A 19,462-nucleotide genomic window follows, 5' to 3' on the forward strand; every position below is an offset into this window, starting at 1 on the left:
AGAGCTATCTGCAGACTACACAATGGGAAACAGAGAAGCTGTGACTACTGGCAGAGTCCTGCATCTGCACTGCTGAGATAAGACTTTTGGACAGATTTAAACCACAGACTTTTGCAATAGTTGCACAATCACTTCCGGCCCACCCTCATGCTGAATGTGTTCCAGAAAACTGTACATTCCTCAGGAGGCTATCATACAACTAAAGTAGAAAGGGTTGTAATTTGATGTGTAGGATTCTCCTTTGGGGGACTGAAAATATATCAGATAATAAAAAAAGACTTAATTAGGACAGGATAACTTTATATAGTTAAAGGCCATTCTGTAGAGAAGGGATTTAAATCATTCTGAATCATCCTAAGGAAGACTTTATGGAAACCCAGAGAAGTCAGTTTTGGGCCCAACAATATTCGTTCAATTACTCATTAATTCACTCATTCATTCACTGAGTTACTGCCATACTCCAGGCTCTGAGTTGGGGCTGGTGTTGCCACGATGGATAAGATTTGGTCCTTGCCCTCAGGAGCGCAAAGACAGTCTCCACAATGGAATTAGCTGCCACCACAAGTGGTGAGATCCTCTGTGGATCTTACATATGCATTATCTTGGATGACAGTAAGGAGTGGGAAGAAAGAAGTAGTGAAACAGCTGATCTTTAGGGTCCTCTCTACTCCTCCAAACCTGAGGTTCTGTCTGTGCTGTGGAAGGTGCAGATGAAAGGATGATGTCCTGCTGGCAATTTTCATAAAATGGAATGAGAGACTGAAGGAACTGACTTGGTCGCAGAAATTAATTTCAGACAAGTAATAGGACCTAAAGTGTACAGAGTTCAGCATGAGGGATGTGTTCATCAAAATGCAGAGGACAATCAGTAACAGGATCTCCATACAGGAGACCTAGGCTGGCAGAGGAATTCAAGTAGCTAGAGAGTAATGGAAATGCTTAGAGATGGTCTATATGCGCAAGCACTGAAACACAGAACAAGGGACAAGATTTACGATTGTTATTGTCCAACGAGGTTAAATGAGGCTTTTCCTGCCTCTGCACTGTGACTGAGGAGGTAAGGTGCTTAAATAAGGTGGTAGACACAGCAAGACATCCACCTCCAGCCTATATATAAGAAAGAGTGCTAACAAAGTTGTCAATCCAGTGGTATAGAAAAACACACCATTGCCTTCCCAAACCATGCGGGAGAAGCTTCAACTTTTTTTCTCCCCAAAACCCCAGTACATGATTGTATATCCTAGTTATAAGTCACTCTACTTCTTCTATGTGAGCCACTGCCACAGCATGGCACCTGACAGACATGCAGTGTGGTTCTACAATCGAGAAGCAAAGCCAGGCCACCAAAGCTGTGAGAGCACCAAACTTTAACCAGTAGGTCATCAGGGCTGGCTTGAGAGAAGCTTCAAGAAAAGCAATGGTAGAGAATGGAGGTAGAGAGTTCCTGTCAAGGGAAGGATACAATCTTACCTCCCTCTTACCCCACACTTACAAAGAGGCAGAAACCAGTAAGACCCAGGGAGAAAATCTGGGAGAGAGTATATTAGTTTTCTATTGCTGCCATAACAAATTAGTGCAAATTTAGTGGCTTAAAACAACACAAATTTATTATCTTACAGTCTATAGGGCAGAAGTCTAGTAGGGGTCTCACCTGACTAAAATCCAGGTGTCAGCAAGCTAAGTTCGTTTTTGGAGGCTCTAGGGGATAATCTGTTTCCTACTCATTTAGGGTGTTGGTGAAATTCAGTTCTTTGTATTTGAAGGACTTGGGTCCCCGTTTTCCTGCTGGCTGTAGCTGAGGATCATTCTCAGCTTCTCGAGGTCACTGCATTCCTTAGCTTGTGGCCTCTTCCTCCATCTTCAAGCCAACAATGGTGGAAGGGATCCTTCTAGTGTCACATTTCTCTGACGCTTCTGTAGTCACAGCTCCCTCCCTGCCTATAGCTGGGATAGGGTCTCCACTTGTAAAGACTCATGGGGTTAGATGATTAGATTTAGCCCACCAAATAATCCAGGATAATCCCCCCATCTCGAGGTCCATAACCTCAGTCACATCTGCAAAGTCCTTTTTGCCATGTAAGGTAATATATTCACAGGTTCCATGTTCTAGGGATTAAGGTGTGTATGTCTGCAGGGGGCCATTATTCTGCCTACCACAGATGCTCTGACTGTGTTCCCTGGAGTTTGAGGAGCACAGAGACTAGTGCCTGATTCTCACCTAGAAAAGGGAAGAGGCCGGCTGCAGCTGCCTATGATGGAGAGCAAAGAAAGAACACTGCCCTTCCAGACTTGAAAGAAGCAACCTGCCAGGTTACCTGTGGGCCAAATGGGTGCTGCAAAGGATAACCAGGCTAGAGTTCCTTGAAAGGACCTCACTCAAGAATACTGCCCACCAGGCTCCAGGCTCTCTCAGCAGAAAAAGGTTACACAGTGTCAACTGCTGGAGTACAGTGGAGGGCATATCAGAAGAGGGCGGCAAGAGAACGCCTCGCCCATGTCAGGAAACGTTGCAAAGTCAGAGGTCTCCAATAGGGATTCCCCAAAGAACCCACAAAAGTCCACTATTTTAAAAATGGTCAATATTTGAATGTTTGCTATGCAGAGGGTTTTAACAGACTAACACCTACTAGATTTAAAAAATATATCCCTCAACTCTAGCCCCTCCCCACAGACTAACTCTGGAGTATCTGGCAAGCAGGGGCAAGAGGTGGTGAGAAGAAGAAAGAAAAGGCAGACCTTGCCTCTCCCCTTCCCATTTTAAGTCTCTGGAAGAACATAGAAGGAGAAGCTTTTAATCAGATATGTCATTAAAGTCTTGATTTAGCTTGGGCTAGAATTTTTAATAACTTGAACTGCTCTAATCCCCAATGTCCAGCAAAACAAAAAAAAACGAAGCTTGCAGTGGAGTTTATTTGAAAGTTTATTTTGTTTTGTTTTGTTTTTAAAGATTGGCACCTGAGCTAACAACTGTCGCCAATTTTTTCTTTTGCTTTATCTCCCCAAACTCCCCCGTACACAGTTGTATATCTTAGTTGCAGGTCCTTCTAGTTGTGAGATGTGGGACACCGCCTCAACATGGCCTGATGAGCGGTGCCATGTCCGCACCCAGGATCCGAACCCTGGGCCGCAGCAGCAGAGCGCGCGGACTTAACCACTCGGCCACAGAGCCAGCCCCGAAAGTTTTATTTGAAGGTAGTGATAAGAAAGAATAAAGTGATTTGCTCCTGGCATAGCACCCAAGGCCAATACCTTCAATATACAGATCACATTTGTGGGGGCCTATCTAGCATCCCTTAAGAACCAGGATGCTGCCCAACAATTGTGCACTGACTCAAGAAAAAACAGTAGACACATGAGAACCACCAAGGGAAAACCACCTCTCAGAGGCTAGAGCAGCCTTTGATAAGATTCTACCCAGAGCCTTACCTATGCAGTGGCACCAAAACTTCCCGGGAGGGTGAGCTCTACATGTGCTTTATTTTGTTTAACGTCACACTTGAGCAAGTCACTTGACAAGTGAGTCTGGTTTTAAGTGAGGAAAGGAGGGAAAGCCTCCAAGAAGGAAGCATTAGGCATAGAAGGTACTACAGACTGAATGTTTGTGTCCTCCCAAAATTCATATGTTGAAACCTAATCCCCTGTGTGACGGTATCTGAAGGTGAGGCCTTTGGGAGGTGATTAGGTCCTGGGGGTAGAAGCCTCATGAATAGGATTAGTGCTCATATAAAGAGATCCCAGAGAGCTCCCTTGTCCCTGCCATCATGCGAGGACACATCTGTGAATCAGGAAGCAGGCCCTCACCAGACACCAAACTTGCAGGTGCCTTGATCTTGGACTTCCCAGCCTCCAGAACTGAGAAATAAATCTCTGTTGTTGATAAGCCACCTAGTCTATCATACTCTGTTTTATCAGCCCAAATAGACTAAGACAGAAGGGAAGCAAAGGCGTAACAGATGGGACTGAACAGGGCATTGCAAAGAAAAGAGGCCAGAGGTACTTACCTGGAGCAAATGTGAGTGTCCAGAAAGCAAGAGAAAAAGTTACCTAAGTAGGGCAGGGTCTTTAAACCTGGAAAAAGAAGTTTGGGCTTGTTGCAATGAGTAGTAGGGAACCATTAGAGCTTCTGAAATTAAGCATTGGCACTCATATATAGAAGATTAAAAAACACATGGATAAGGAGAACACATTTGTGGTTACCAGAGGGGAAGGGGAGGGTAGAGGGCGAAAGGGGCACACACGTGTGGTGATACACAAAAACTAGACTAGATTGTGGTGAACATGATGCAGTCTATACAGAAACTGATATACAATAATGTACACTTTAAATTTACACAATATGATAAGCCAATATAACTTCAGTAAAATAATTTTTTGTGTTCTTTTTTTTTCTTAAACAAAGATAAGCAAAACGGATTAGAAGAGAAGAACGAGGTTGAGAACACCAGCTAGGAATCTGTTGCCAAATTCCTGTGGTGAATCTACCTTTTGAACACAAGTTAGGGCCTATGATCTGACGAGTAGGAGTGAACATCCATCAACAAAATAGAATAACTGAACCAAGGGCGTTCCAGAAAATCTCTAGTTCTTGTAAGTACTCCAGGCATGTGGCAATGAGGCGGTATGATTTCTTAACCCCTCCTTCTTCGTTACAACATGTTGTAAGATGAGATCTCCACCATTCTTCTGAAATTGGTCAATTTGAGGGCAAGCAGGAAACTATGTAGCAACAGTTGCACCATTGTGAGATTTCATTCTTTTCCGGAGCTATGTTTTAGGTAGACTTCTATTTACAATCAATTCATCTCAAACAACCAAAACAGAACCAAAAAATCATTCTGAATGTGAATAAACTAGTTGGCTACTTCCCTGAAGCTGAATTTCCCATAAAGCACCACACTCCCTACTTTCTTCTTACCACATAGTCTCGTCTCATGGGTACCAGCCTCACTGAAGGTATTGATAGTTCTCAGGAAGGACAGCATAATTTCTCTGTGGGAAAATGCTTCACACACACAAACACAAATTAACACTACAACTATGGTATAACCTTAGCTCTATCTGTCCTGATTTCCTTACTCAACTCCCATTACCATTAAGTTCCCAGCATGCCACAGCACTAGGAGCTCATTGGGTTTGACAACAAGCTCAGCTCAAATCTCTGGAGGAGTAATAACTTTCTAAGTTTTGAGGCAATAGAAGAAACTGTAAGGGAAATGATCAATAAGTTTATCCTTGAAAATTCAAAACGTGCTAAACAACAACAAAAAAACTAAACTGGAAATAAACACAACAGATCAAATATTGACAGTAACTAAACAAGCAAAGGTTAATACCTACACTAAAATGAGCTTGTAAAAATTGGTAAGAACGTTATTAAGGCTCCCTGGACACAAATGAATATATGACATAATCAAACAGTTTGCATCAAAAATTAGAAATTATAATTAGTAAACACAAATACAGGGAAAAGTTCAACCCTTCTAATAATCAAAGGAATAATCATTAAAATGCAATGAGATATCACTTTATATCGATCTGATTTCAAATTAGAATGCCCGGGACTGGTGAGTTGGTGCACTTGTACCTGCATTGAGTAAACGGGGATGATAACGCTTTCTGAAAGAAGAGTTAACATAGTAGAGAACCATTAAAATGTTATGTCCTTTGATTCAGAAATCCTATTTCCATGGATTTATTCTAAGAAAATAATCCAAAATTTTTTCCTAAACTTGCATAAAGATTTCCATGTCAATATTATAATACCAAAACAAAATAAAACAAAACAAACCTGGGCTGTGTGCCTTACAGTTTGGAAATGATAAATGAACAACATTCCATCTAATAAATGCAACAAAAGAAACCTAAAAAATGAAAAACGAGACCTGATTAATTTTCAGGTAGCAGGAACGTGAGTGCAATATTTTTCTTTCATTTAAAGTTCCACTCATGTTGCTATAATAATGTTTGTATAGTTAAGTTCTTTCTTCATCAATGAGCTTATGGTATTCATGATAAAGAACCTTCCTTTTTTCTTTCCTTTTGCCCTTTTCGGTAGAGTTGGTAATTCAAAACAATCATAAGTAATTATCAGTTTACATTGTAAATATTCCATGGAAAGACATTGTAAAACATGCCATCTATTGATTTGTCCTCAGATTTCAACTCTCCAGACCAGCTAATTCGGAGCTTCCTGTGCCCAGTGAGACTTCATTTCTTTATTAACCATCATTTTATTTCATTTTTATTTTGGAATTATCACCCTAAAGTAGCCTGTCTATATTTTACTTCTAAAAAAAAATGAGAAACCCATCTGTAAAATGTAGAGATATTTTTCTTGAATAATTAACACTTTACTTTGACAATTCAACACTTTTTAGAGTGAAGTTGAGATTCTGAACTACAAACTAAGCCCAAAGAACATGAGACAAGATAAGAAGTTTTTCAAATGGGTCAACAATATATAAAGCTGTTTCAAAAGGCATTCCTTTCAAATCAAATCGAAAGTACTAAACAGTAGTTTGTTTCGTGAATCATAGTCTAAAATTAGCTTAGAATTTCTCAAGGAAATTGCACCATTTAAAATTGAATTTTTTTTCTTTTCTGAATTTTGTCTTTATCCTAACAAAATATATTCAACCAATCAGGAGAGGTAATGTCCTTGGGAGACTCTGCAGAATTAATCAAAAAATTATTGCAAGTCTCTTTATATACTTAACCTGGAAAAGGAGTAGCAAGATTTCTATATGAGAACACAAAATATTTTGAAATACAATTTAAGGTGGCCTAAGTAATTCAGAATTACAGTTCTCTTCCTTGCATATATTTTAAAAACTTTATCCAAGATGCTATTTTTTTTTTAAGATTTGCACCTGAGCTAACATCTGTTACCAATCTTATTTTCCTTCTTCTTCTTGTCCCCAAAGCCCCCCAGTACATAGTTGTATATTCTAGTTCTAGGTCCTTCTGGTTGTGCTATGTGGGACGCTGCCCCAGCATGGCCTGACGAGGGGTGCTTGGTCCACGCCCAGGATCCGAACCACCAAAACCCCGGGCCACAAAAGCAGAGCACACAAACCTAACCACTCAGCCATGGAGCCGGCCCCCACAAGATGTTACATTTTTAAAAATATATTTAGAACCCAAAATGTTACTAGTCTCATACTATTTCATGCAACATCATGAAAGTTACCACTAATTTTATCATATTACTTCTTCTTTTTCATCAAGGAAATGGCCTCTTGGTTACTAAGAAGCACCATGTTTCCATGTGGGAACTTCCACTAGAGCAGTGGTTCTCAATCCTTGCTATATATTAGAATCATCTGCAGCTCTTTAAAAAATATAAGGTTCCACCAAAAACCTATTAATTCTGAAGGGGAGGGGAGGGGGAACTAGCCTTAAACTTTATAAAAGCTTCCCATGAGATTCTAATGTTCCTCCAGGGTTGTGAATCACTATAAAAAAGTCATATTTCTATCCTCTCTCCACACTCCTCACTTACTCATCCCCAAGTGAGAAATTTACCTGCCTGTGAGAGATTAGAGTGTAACATACATTGGTTCATCTTCCTCCACTGGGTGGAATTAATATCTTAAAAAGGCAGTTCACCATTTCTGACAAAGTTAAACATACGCTTACCATAGGATCCAACCACCACACTCCTGGGAATTTAGCCAAGAGAAACGAAAATGTTAAGTCCACACAAACACTTGCAGACAAATGTTTAAAGCAGCTTTATTCATAAGAGCCAAAAACTGGAAACAACCCAAATGTCCAGCAACTGGTGAATGGATAAACAAACTGTGATACATCCATGCAATGGAACACAACTCAGCAATAAGTAGAAACAAACTGACTCACGCAGCAACATGGATGCTACATACTGTATAATCCCGTTTATATGACATTCTAGAAGCAGAGCTATAGAGACAGAAATCTGATCAGAATTGAGGATCTGGAGGTGAGGGTGGAAAGGAGAGGACATTCACTGCAAAGGCATAGGAGGGAACCTCCTGGGGTGATGGAGCTGTTCTCTATCTTGATTGTGATGGTGGTTACACAATTCTATATATTTGTCAAAACTGATCCAACTATACATGGAAAATGATGAATTTTACTGAATTTAAATTTTATTTCAGTTTTTAAAAAAGACAGTACCCAGTTATGGGGTTTTATTTCTTTTTCTGCTCACACTATTGGGGCTCACAGAGTGCAAGACAGCAATTCTGGGTATGTGAGTCTGGTCTAAACACTGAAACTTTCCCTCAGGGGGGTTAACCCAAGCTCTAGAACTTGGGGAAAGGAAGCCCCAGTCATGGATCCAACCACATTTTCCAATTCACTTTACAATAGCAAGGCTGATACGTCCATCTCCTGAATGACCCCTGAATCTACTTCTCAAATAGTTCTAAATTCAAGGAGTAAGAGAGAAGGTGGAATTAGGCATCACTCCAACTCTTCCCCTAATACACGGCCATACTGACGAGGAAATCTTGTAAGATCAATGCTACACTAGATGAGGGCAATCGAAACAACACATGGAAAGATAAAGGACGATAGGAGGCTGTGACTTCAGTACTTTCATAAGTCTTGACCATCGTAGGCTGCAACACATTATATTTTGGCTGATGTTTACAGACACAGGCCAGTTTTTACTGACATTAGTAAGTTTTTTCTGGCAGACTTAGATTTAAGTAGGTGTGACCGAATCAAATATTAGTTTACCAGAAAAAAGTATTTTCACGCCATGTAAGACTTACAAAACTTCAATAAACAGGATTATTACGCATTGGTAGAATAACTTTTGCTCACTATAACATATTTCTGAGTAAGGACAGTAGACTAGGGCTTGAAATTGCACCAGACAGTGAAGTGCACTTGGACCACAGAGGCCTAGCCTTTTAATTGCAGTATCTGGGTATGCATAGGTAGCAAAAGTTCAGCAGACCCAGGTTCAATTCCTCTCCATCTTGTTTTTTTTTTTCTTTTTTTTTTCCTGCTTTTTCTCCCCAAATCCCTCCAGTACATAGTTGTATATTTTAGTTGCGGGTCCTTCTAGTTGTGGCATGTGGGATGCCGCTTCAGCATGGCCTGATGAGATGTGCCATATCTGTGCCCAGGATCTGAACCTGTGAAACCCTGGGCCGCCGAAGCAAAGTGTGTGAACTTAACCACTCAGCCACGGGGCCAGCCCCTCCATCTTGTTTCGAACTTCAATAGTTCTAGGGCTAAGGAAAGAATTCAGTATAAATCTCTTGAAATCATTTGGTTTGTCCAGGGAAATTTGTTAATTAAGATGGATACTGTAGTAGGGTGGATCCTTAATTCAGTATGACTGATGTCATATTTGGACATAAGATGACCACGTAGAGAGAAGAGGATGTGAAGAGACACAAGGAGAAGCCACCATCTATAAGCCAAAGAGAGAGGCCTGGAACAGATCCTTCCCCCACAGCCCTCAGAAGGAACCAGCCCTGCCAAAACCTTAATTTTGAACTTCCGGCCTCCAAAACTGTGAGACCATATATTTCTGTCGTTTAAGTCACCCAGTTTATAGTACGTTGTTACAGCAGCTATAACAAATTCATACAGCCTTCAAAGGGAGCCCAGGTCAGAAAACTGCTCAGGAGCATCCCATTAAAGCTGTTAACAGTCCCTCAGGAATCAAGGAACCATCTTGAAAACTAGGAATGCTACACTAAAGTCATCCAATAAGATTGGAGAGGGAAGACTGAGACCATCAGGGCAGAATTCTCAAAACCCTCCTGAGTAAGTTTCAAGATAACACAGCTATTTTAAGAAGAGACACAGGTATTGCTTATGTCCTGAGGAAACAAGCCCGGGAATTTTAGAAAGTTAGCACTTTAAGCTGCAGAAGAAAATGAGACATACTGTGGGGGACCCAGGGAGGACTATAATACATTGAGTGCAGGCCTTGACCGGGTGCTAGTCTGATGGTAGAATATCTCCCAGAATGCTTTAGGCAAAGCCAGAACTCCCTGTTTCATCTCTCTCACAAGGAAAAAAGCCACAGTAGAAAAATCTAGAAGAGTATGTTAGGAAAAGACATGTGTGGCCCAGAAAAAAAAAAAAGTAAAAACACTCAGATCCTTCAGTATTAGCCCTGTTTACATAGAGAAGGAAAGGAACAAATTAAAAGGTTCGATTATTATCTTTTAACTCAGCTGAGCCTCCCTGGAAAGATTAGGGGAGACATGGAGGAAAATGGACCACTAGGTCACATCCCATTATTTCAGGCAAAGGTGTAATGAATGAAGTGGTTTTGTTCCTCTGAAATATCAGAAGTTAGTCAAGAACAGAAAAAAGTCAAAAAACGAGAACAGCAAGGTCCAAGATAGAATTCATTGAAGAAGTATGGATTTTCACCAGGCCCCTAGGAACACATCAGAGACATTAACAACAGCTCCAAGTTGAAGGCTGAAGAAGGCAAAGCTCATATGCCTAGGCCAGTAGTCAGCAAACTTTTCCTATAAAGGCCAGCTAATAAATATTTTAGTCTTTGTGAGCCACACAGTTGGCTCACTCAGCTGCCCCTCTTCAACTCTGTCTTGGAGTGTGAAAGAAGCCACAGGCAATACAGAAATGAATGGATCTGGCTGTACTGCAATAAAACTTTATATACAGACATCAAAATTGGATTTAATGCTATTTGCATATGTCAAGAAATATTATTCTTTTGATTTTTTAGCCATTTAAAATATAAAAATCATTACATTTATTAATGAATGTAACAAATTTATAGTATGCTTAAATATAAATGCAAATTTATATTTTACCATATAAAAAACAGGGAGTGGGTTACATTCTGCGCAGCAGCCAGAGTTTGCAAACCTCCTAGCCTAGTCAATTCCAAAACAAAAGCCCATGATAACAGCCCTTGTAGTAAAGGAGTAGAAATGCCTCTCACTGGAAAATGTGGAGACAATGCCCTGCAGAGCTCACACTCACTTCTGCCCTGGTGCGGCAGAGACACAGGCCTCAAAGGCAGATGGGAGGAAGGAGGTTTTGAATATGCTAAATAGGAAGGAGGGCATCTCAAATAATTGTCTGGGCATGTCACCTTTGTAAATTTCTAAATTTTACAAAAGCCATTCTCGGAGACAGGAGGCATTATGCATAGATGGATTTTTCCCAAGATGCAGTAAACATAGGGCCTAGCGCATATAGCCATAGCTACTGTATAATTAATCTCTTGAGGAAGATTCTCCTGAGTTTCCATTTCACGGTCACGGTCTCCAAGCACCAAGCACACACTGACTGATACCCTGGTGAGGCTAAGACCAGGATGACTTTCTCTTTGCACATGTGTGTTCGCACCGTCTCTCTCCTTCCTTCAAATACCACTGAATGTCTGGTCAGGGATATGCCAAGATCAGCGTTCTGGGAAGATCACCTTGCTTGTAGTAACTACTCAAGAGGCAAGGGATTTGACTATGTTTTCAATTTTTTGCTGGATAATTGTATTTACATGTGACCCATGCATATTTTAGACCCCTTAAAAAGTGGGGCTTTTTTTTTTTAAAGATTTTATTTTTCCTTTGTCTCCCCAAAGCCCCCGGGTACATAGTTGTATATTCTTCGTTGTGGGTCCTTCTAGTTGTGGCATGTGGGACACTGCCTCAGCGTGGTTTGATGAGCAGTGCCATGTCCGCACCCAGGATTCGAACTGACGAAACACTGGGCCGCCTGCAGTGGAGCGCACAAACTTAACCACTCGGCCACGGGGCCAGCCAAAAGTGGGGCTTTTGAAAGACTTGAAGTTGAATTTAATTCAATTTCAGTATCCCTGAGAGAATGTATCAGTCAGGATGAACTAGGTATTATGTAGTAACAAATAATTCGAAAACATTGTTTTGAAAACAATGACAGTTTGTTTTTCAGTCCACACTACATGTCTATGACAAGTCAGCAAGGGGATTCTGCTTATCATAGTAAATCAGAGACCCTGTCTTTTGACCATTCCATCTCAATTTCTGCTGGGGCAGAAGTATAGGACTAAGCAAAGCTCACACTGGCTCATAAATTCCCACCAGGAGGTAATATATCATTTCACGTCACATTTCTTTGGCCAATGTGAGTCATATGACAAGGCCTAATTTCAAAGGCAGCAGCAAAGTGAAATCCTATCATGTGCCATGAAAGAGCAACGCAGGAAATCTTTAGTTCACAGTGCTGATAATTCTCACGGAAAATGATATCCATTCCAGTGGAAGAAAGCCAAAGCTGCCGATGGTAAAGAACTTGATTCTCCCCAGGGTCTGAGTGAGACCCTTCTGAACCTGAGCAGAATGACAAGTTAGCAAGAGCTCTAATTTCTTGGCACTTAAATTTATATGAAGAAAAGAAAATTTAGTTATTGGACTTTTGATTTGGGGGATGTTTTTTATTTTGCTGATATGATATTATTTGAAGAATCTTACCATGTTGTCTGGGCTCGTTGCCTGACTTCTGATATTCTCTATTGACTAAAATAGCTGGGCATAAATTAAAATGAGAAACAGACTGTGGACTCATTTTCAGCCAAGAATGCAGACCAGCCTTGCTGATAATTTAATTCATTTTCTTCTTCCGTCCCCTTTCAGAGCCTTCTGGTAGCAAAAGATAAACCTCTTACCTGTGGTCACAGGAGGATACTCAGAGGAGCTGTGGTTGGTAATAAGAGTGTGATTGCAGGAGAGAAAAAGCGGTAGAAATTGACCATCTCCTCTACCAAGAGAAATCACCATACTGGACATGAAAAACCCTAAGAATTAATTAAAAAGCAAAAAGCTGGGGATTGCCAGAGAAGAGCATTACTCCCCTGGGTGAGCTGTCCTAAAGTTGAGGCTAGGAGTGATGATATTGGGAAATTTAATTGTTGCCATAGACCCATGCTGCAGTCCCCATTTGAGTTTTGCCAATAATAAAGCTGATTTTTTAAAAATCTCCATCTAACTACTGCATTTACTTCTCAAATAGTTTGAAAGTTGGAAGAGAAAAAGATGTGATTAAAACCAGAACAAAGATACTTAGAAAAAGTCAAAGCAGGACACTGCTTTCAAATATAATCTTAGATGGAACCTGAAAATACAAAACAGACAAAAGTGGGATTATTTTAGTGAAAGGAGAGAAAAGGAAGTTATGAAGCTCATCCTCTCAGCATGGCCCTCACCTCCTGTGGGACCTCTGAGTGCTTCTCAGAGCACAGCTCGAAAATCACTGTCTTAAAGAATTAGAATCACCAGCCATTTGATGCATATGTCAACTGGCCATTTTTAATGAGAATGAGCCCACCAAAAGTGCCTAAACCCTACATTACCCCATAAAAAACTCTCCTGATCTCTCCTTTCAGAGTACCTCAAAGAATGAGGACTCCTCTTTTCCGCACTGGGTACTCCTGAAGTTCAACATGTGTAAGAATCACCTGGGATTCCTGGGCCCTACACACAGAGATATTCACTGTTTCCAGAGAGGATCTCAAGAAACTGTAGGTTCAACCACATCCATGTAAATCTGAGTCAGGTGTCCTGAGGACCAACTTTCAGAAATACAAGACACAAACACAGAGAATGTGAAAAGAAAAACTAATGGAGAATACACTGAAACCATCCATTGGTCCTAGATCATGGAGGGCCTTGAATGCCAAATGAAGACTGAAACTTTATTCAATGAACCTCAGAGAGCTCCTGAAGTGTTTTGAGCAGCAGAGTGACATGATCAGAGGCGAACTTTAAGAAAGTTAATCAAGAATAGGGAAAAATAAGTTAGGAAGTTATTGTAAGGGTCTAATAAAGAGATAACGAGTTCCTGGATTGAACAGAGGCAGTGAGAATGGAGAAAAGGGAACAGGTTTTAGCCTATATTATAGACTGAATGTTTGTGTCCCCCGCAAAATTCATATATTGAAGCCCTAACCCCCACTGTGATGGTATCAGAGATAGGACCTTTGGGAGGTAATTAGGATTAGAGTGGGGCCCTCTTGATGTGATTAGTACCTTTATAAGAAGAGACACCAGAGAACTTGCTCTCTCTCTCTGCCATGTGAGGACACAGTGAGAAAGTGTCTGTGTACAAGCCAGGAAGAGAACCCTCATCAGGACCTGACCATGCTGGCACCTTGATCTTGGAATTCCCAGCCTCCAGAATCATGAGAATGTTTAAGCCATCCAGTCTACGGTATTTTGTTATAGAAGCCCAAGCTAACTGATGGTCTACAAAGACAGAATCAATACGATGTGGCAAGCAGGAATTGGAAATCAAGAGGAAAAGTGGATTCAAATATGAGACTAGGGTTTGCCATCTAACTGGAAGACAAGAAGATTGTTCCTTTAACAAAAGAGAAGTGATTGAACTTTAGGATGATCCTGGCCATGCTGGTCATTGTGCCTGTCCTGCCATGGGCCCTGCTTAAGTGGTAAACGGGCAGTTCTCAGGGACCACATAATCCCTCCAGCCACAACTGGTTGGCGCAGTGTAGACATCTGACCCAAAGGCAGCCAACCTATAGGTCATCCAGGGGCCTATGAGCTGCCCTGGCTCAAAAACCTGAGCACAGCCAATCAGATTACTTGCCTCCGGAATCCAGAGAGAGAAAGAAAAAAAAAAAAAAAAACAAGGAAATAAGACTGTTAACTGTAGGTGCCAAGAAGGGTCATGAACTTGAGAAAACCATAAAGCATAAGTAAAATGAAGAAGCAAAAGCTGTGAGAAAGAGGGAAAACTGAAGCCAGCACTTAAGATAGAAGGAAGCAAGACACGCAGAAAGTGAGTGCCATTGATAGTAAAGCACTAGAGTAGAAATCTACCACCAGCCGCAGCTGAGGTCTCTTACTGGGTATTTTGGGATTCCTTCCTTGCCCGCACATAGTAAGCACTCAAGAAGTAGGTTCTTTGAGAATTTAAAACAAAGGCCATTTGAGTCTTGTCCCATCCTCCAGTCCCTGCTCTTCCTGAAGCCTTGATGTTTACTTTCCCCAGGTGCCTATTTGTGTTCTCCCCACAACATACCCCTCATTGCTTGGCAAGTTGAATGAGAATTTTGTTCACACCCAAGCAAAAGGGTGTGACTAAATCAGGGAATACTGTACTTAGGGTACTTTCAGAAAATCAAGGTATAGAGGACGAAACTGCTGGAAAGAACCGAAGCTCAGGAAAGAGGTCAAGGCAAATGTTGATTTGAAGGTCATGCCCATAAAAGCATTATGTTAGACTAGATAACCTGACAGAGCAGATCACATAGATGGAGAAGACAGACAAGCCTAAGTCCTGAGGGAATCCTTCACTTACAGGAGAAGAGACAGAGGAGGAAAAGGAGACAGAACCCATACTTTCAAAAGGTCCCAGCCTATTTTGCATCAGGTTCATCTATGATTGCCAACCCTGGTGGTCTAGTGGTTAAGATTCAGCACTCTCACCACAGCAGCCCAGGTTCGTTTCCTGGCCACTAGTATTTCAAATACCAGCAGGGTCACTCACAGTGGACAGGTTTCAGGGGAGCTTTCAGACTAAGACAGACTAGGAAGAAGGTCCTGGCCACCCACTTCTGAAAAATTGACCATGAAAACCCTTTAAGTAGCAGCAAAATATTGTCTGATATAGCGCCGGAAGGTGAGAGGATGGTGCAAAAAGTCCAGGCAGGGTTCTTCTCTGCTGTACCCAGGGGCGCTAGGAGTTGGAATTGACTGGACAGCACTAACAACATATGTGGTCATTTAGGCCATTTGAACAGGGCTGCTTTTATCCTATACAAAGCAGTTTTTAGTGGAAGACCTTTCCTCTGACTTCATCTCTTCATGCAGTGGGGCCGTCACAAAAGTAACAGTCCTAGCTTCTTGCCCACCTCCTTATTCACTCCTCCCCAGGAAAGGAAGAATAGGTAATAGAAACAGCTATAAAGTAGGCTTAGTGGGGCAAACTGAGTAAATTCAATTAGGAATGACATATTAGGAAACCTGTTAGGCTCTCAGACAAGCCATGGTCTCCAGGCTTAGCTCTTCAATAATCAATCTAATGAGATCTCTGTCTACTGGACCCATGTGCCAATCTCTCAATTGGTTCTAACATTTGGGCAGGGCAAAGAAAGGTGTTTATTTCGAATTTCACTCTACTGCAAGCTTGTCACCCAGAAAGCAGACTCTGAGATTGAGGTTAGCATGCAGGAAGTTGGTTAGGGTGAGTTCCTAGAATCAACACCTGTGGAGTAAGGGAAAGAAGCAGGATTACAGGAGAAGAAGTTAGGCTGCAAGGCCTCAAAGGACTGCCAGATTTAGCAAATAATCATACAGGATGCCCATTTAAATTTGAATTTCAGATAAACAGCAAAAAGAATTTTAGCAGCAATATGTCCCATGCAACATTTAAGACATGCTGGTTCTAAAAAATTATTTGTTGTTTATCTATAAGTCAAATTTAACTGGGCATCCTGTATTTAGTTTATCTGGCAACTCTAAGACCTCTGCCCCCCACAGGGAGCTCTTGAAGCTGGGAGAGCCCTCTCAACCTGTCCTGGGTTGGGCAAGGGTGCTGGGATTTTACAGCCCCACATAGGCCAGTCGTTGGATGCAACTGCTCCTGGGAAGGGGGTAGAAGCTTGAGCAAGGCAGTTCTCTTCAGCCACGGGTAAGTTCTGGAAAGGGTCGGCAGCTGGAAAGTGTCAGCCAACTATAATCGCAGCAGCTGGGGGGATAAGTCCTTCAGTCCTGGAGAGATCTGGGTGGTGCGATATAGCTTCCATGACCTTTACCTCTCTCCCCCCAAAAGTCTCTAACAATGATACATTATTTATTTAGTCCCTTCTGTGTTTTCATCAATGTTCTAGGCCCTAGAGGTACTTTTACTCTTATTGAAAGCTGTCAATGAAAAGAGAGAGAAACCAACCTAAATATTAGGTGAACAAGTTTTCAATGTTTTTTTTTTTAAGATTGGCACCTGGGCTAACAACTGTTGCCAATCTTCCTTTTTTTTTTTAAGGATTGGCACCTGGGCTAACAACTGTTGCCAATCTTTCTTTTTTTTTTTTCTGCTTTAGCTCCCCAAATCCCCCCTATACACAGCTGTATATCTTAGTTGCAGGTCCTTCTAGTTGTGGGATGTGGGACGCCGTCTCAGCGTGGCCTGACGAGTGATGCCATGTCCGCGCCCAGGATCCAAACCCTGGAGCAGCAGAGCGCGCAAACTTAACCACTCTGCCACAGAGCCGGCCCCTCAATGTTTTATATTAAGATTCTCATACCTTTTTCTTTGGTCTTTTGAGACAGGTGGACCTTGTTACAGTTTTTCTTTCAAAAAAAATTTTTTTGAAGACACATTTAATTCTATACCCATCCCAAATAAAAAATTTACAATAAGCTAGGGGAAAAAGACACTTCCTTAATTTGAAAAAGGATTTCCACCACAAACCTAAAACATCTTGTTCTTTTTTTTTATTTAACTCTATTTTTTTTATTTAACTCTTTATTATGGAAATTTTCAAACACACATAAACATACAGAAAAGATTAATGAGCTCTATGTACCTATCGCTCAGCTCCAATAATTATCAACATTCTGCCAATTCCAAATATTCTGAAAAGTAAAATATTAGGCCACATCTCCATAAAAGTCAGGAACAAGATATAATAATGCCTATATTTGTGGTCAATAATTTTGTCCTAGAGTTACTGGTCAATACAAGACGATCAGAAAAAAGAAATAAATATGAATATTGGCAAGATAGGCATATACCTAGAAAATCCAAGGCAATCCACAAAATATCCATATGGACTAATTAAAATTTTTGGAAAGGTAGAAACAAGATTAACATATAAAAATCTACAGCTTTTCTATAATCAGCAAAGCTAATTTGAAAACATAAGAGGAGAAAGCTATATTCTATTCCAGTGAAACCTTGAATCACCTAGGAAAAACTTAAAAGTATGAAATTTATTGAAGATAACCATATAATTTTAATGAAGGCCATAAAAGATACTCGTAGATAAAAAGGTTCAATATTGCACAGATATTAATGTTCCCCAAATTAAATAATAAATGTGATGCAATTTTAATCAAAATTCCAACAGGATGTTTTATAGAATTGGTGAATTAATTCTAAAGTTCATCGATGAGAAGTGTCAAAAAAAGTCAAGATTTTTAGAAAAAGAACAAGAAAAAGGACTCTCACTCTACCAAAATGTACTATAAAGTCACAATAATTGAAATAATGTGGTATTGTGAAAAAAAGGCAAATAGATTACCAGAACAAAATTAAAAGCCCAGAAAAATATATATATACATATAATCTTAGTATATGATAAATGAGGCCTTTAAAATCAGTCAGGAAATGACAGACTATTTAATAAATGGTGTTTGGACAAGGAGCTATCCATTTGGGAAAAAGTAAAATTAAATGCCTTCCTCACATCATACTTAAAAATACATTCCAGTTATACTTAAAATGTAAAATTTTTAAAAGATAAAAGAAAAAATGGGAAAAAATATTTATAATCTTGCAGGGGAGAAAGCTATTTTGACAAAACATAAAATTCAGATATATATTGTGTGTATGGTAGAAGACATATAAACAAATTCAAAAAGCAAATGAAATATGACAGTAAATATTTGCAACTGATATACCAAAACTTTACACCTCATTTTATTTTCCTATGTATACATAAATATATATCGCATTTTATCTGAATTATCTAATACAGTGGAATATTTTATATACATATATATGCATATAAAGAACCTATCAATCAACAAAAAACAACCCAATAGTTGAGGTCTATCCCCATGGAGCTTTTCCTGTAGACTCACATTGTTGGAAATGCCTCACAGAGTAACCTTGTGGTTTTCGCTTTACTCAGAGAACTATCTACTAGATGTGTAGTAACGAACTACAAGACAGAGCTCCTAAAAGTATGATAGACCTAATGGTTAAATTTTGTACCTTAGGTATTGGCATACCCCGCATTCTGTACTATTCTTGGGCATGATAGCTTAGGAGTGAATATGATTTGAACTCATTCATGTTTAGAGGGTGTCTGAAATTGAGAACCAGGCAGATACATCTACTCTGACCCTAAAAGTGGCCCTAAAATAAATTATTTTCACAGATGGGAAATCTGAGGTTCACAGAGTTCAAGCAGCTTGCCTGAGGTCAAATAATTTCTAAGTGGCAGAACCAAGGTTGTAATAAGACTTTCCTGACTCCAAAGACCAAGTTCTTTCTTTTGCACCATTTAGGGGTGTTCTTCCCCTTCCTGTATTTCTACATTTTTTAAGGCTTTATACAGCATAATAAAGAGGTTAGGAGTGCAAGCTCTAAGTGCAGACTGCCTTGTTTGACGATCTGGAAAAAGTTACTTAATCTCTATTTATAAGAATTGGGACAAGTTACTTAACTTCTCCAAGCCCAGTTTTCCCATCTGTAAAATAATTTTAATAGCAATACCTACCTCAGAGATTTTGGGGCTGATTAAATGAGA

The 19,462-nt window shown here is 40.3% G+C and overlaps 1 non-coding gene across 1 annotated transcript; it reads left to right on the forward strand.

The window, feature by feature from the left end:
- Positions 1 to 18,751: 18,751 nt before the first annotated feature.
- On the forward strand, positions 18,752 to 18,884 carry LOC139080396 (small nucleolar RNA SNORA18). Its single transcript, XR_011534881.1, has one exon. It is a non-coding gene; the product is annotated as a small nucleolar RNA SNORA18 (small nucleolar RNA).
- The last annotated feature ends 578 nt before the right edge of the window (positions 18,885 to 19,462 follow it).

The sequence above is a fragment of the Equus przewalskii genome, chromosome 29 (genome assembly GCF_037783145.1).
Source record: "Equus przewalskii isolate Varuska chromosome 29, EquPr2, whole genome shotgun sequence".
NCBI lineage: Eukaryota > Metazoa > Chordata > Mammalia > Perissodactyla > Equidae > Equus > Equus przewalskii.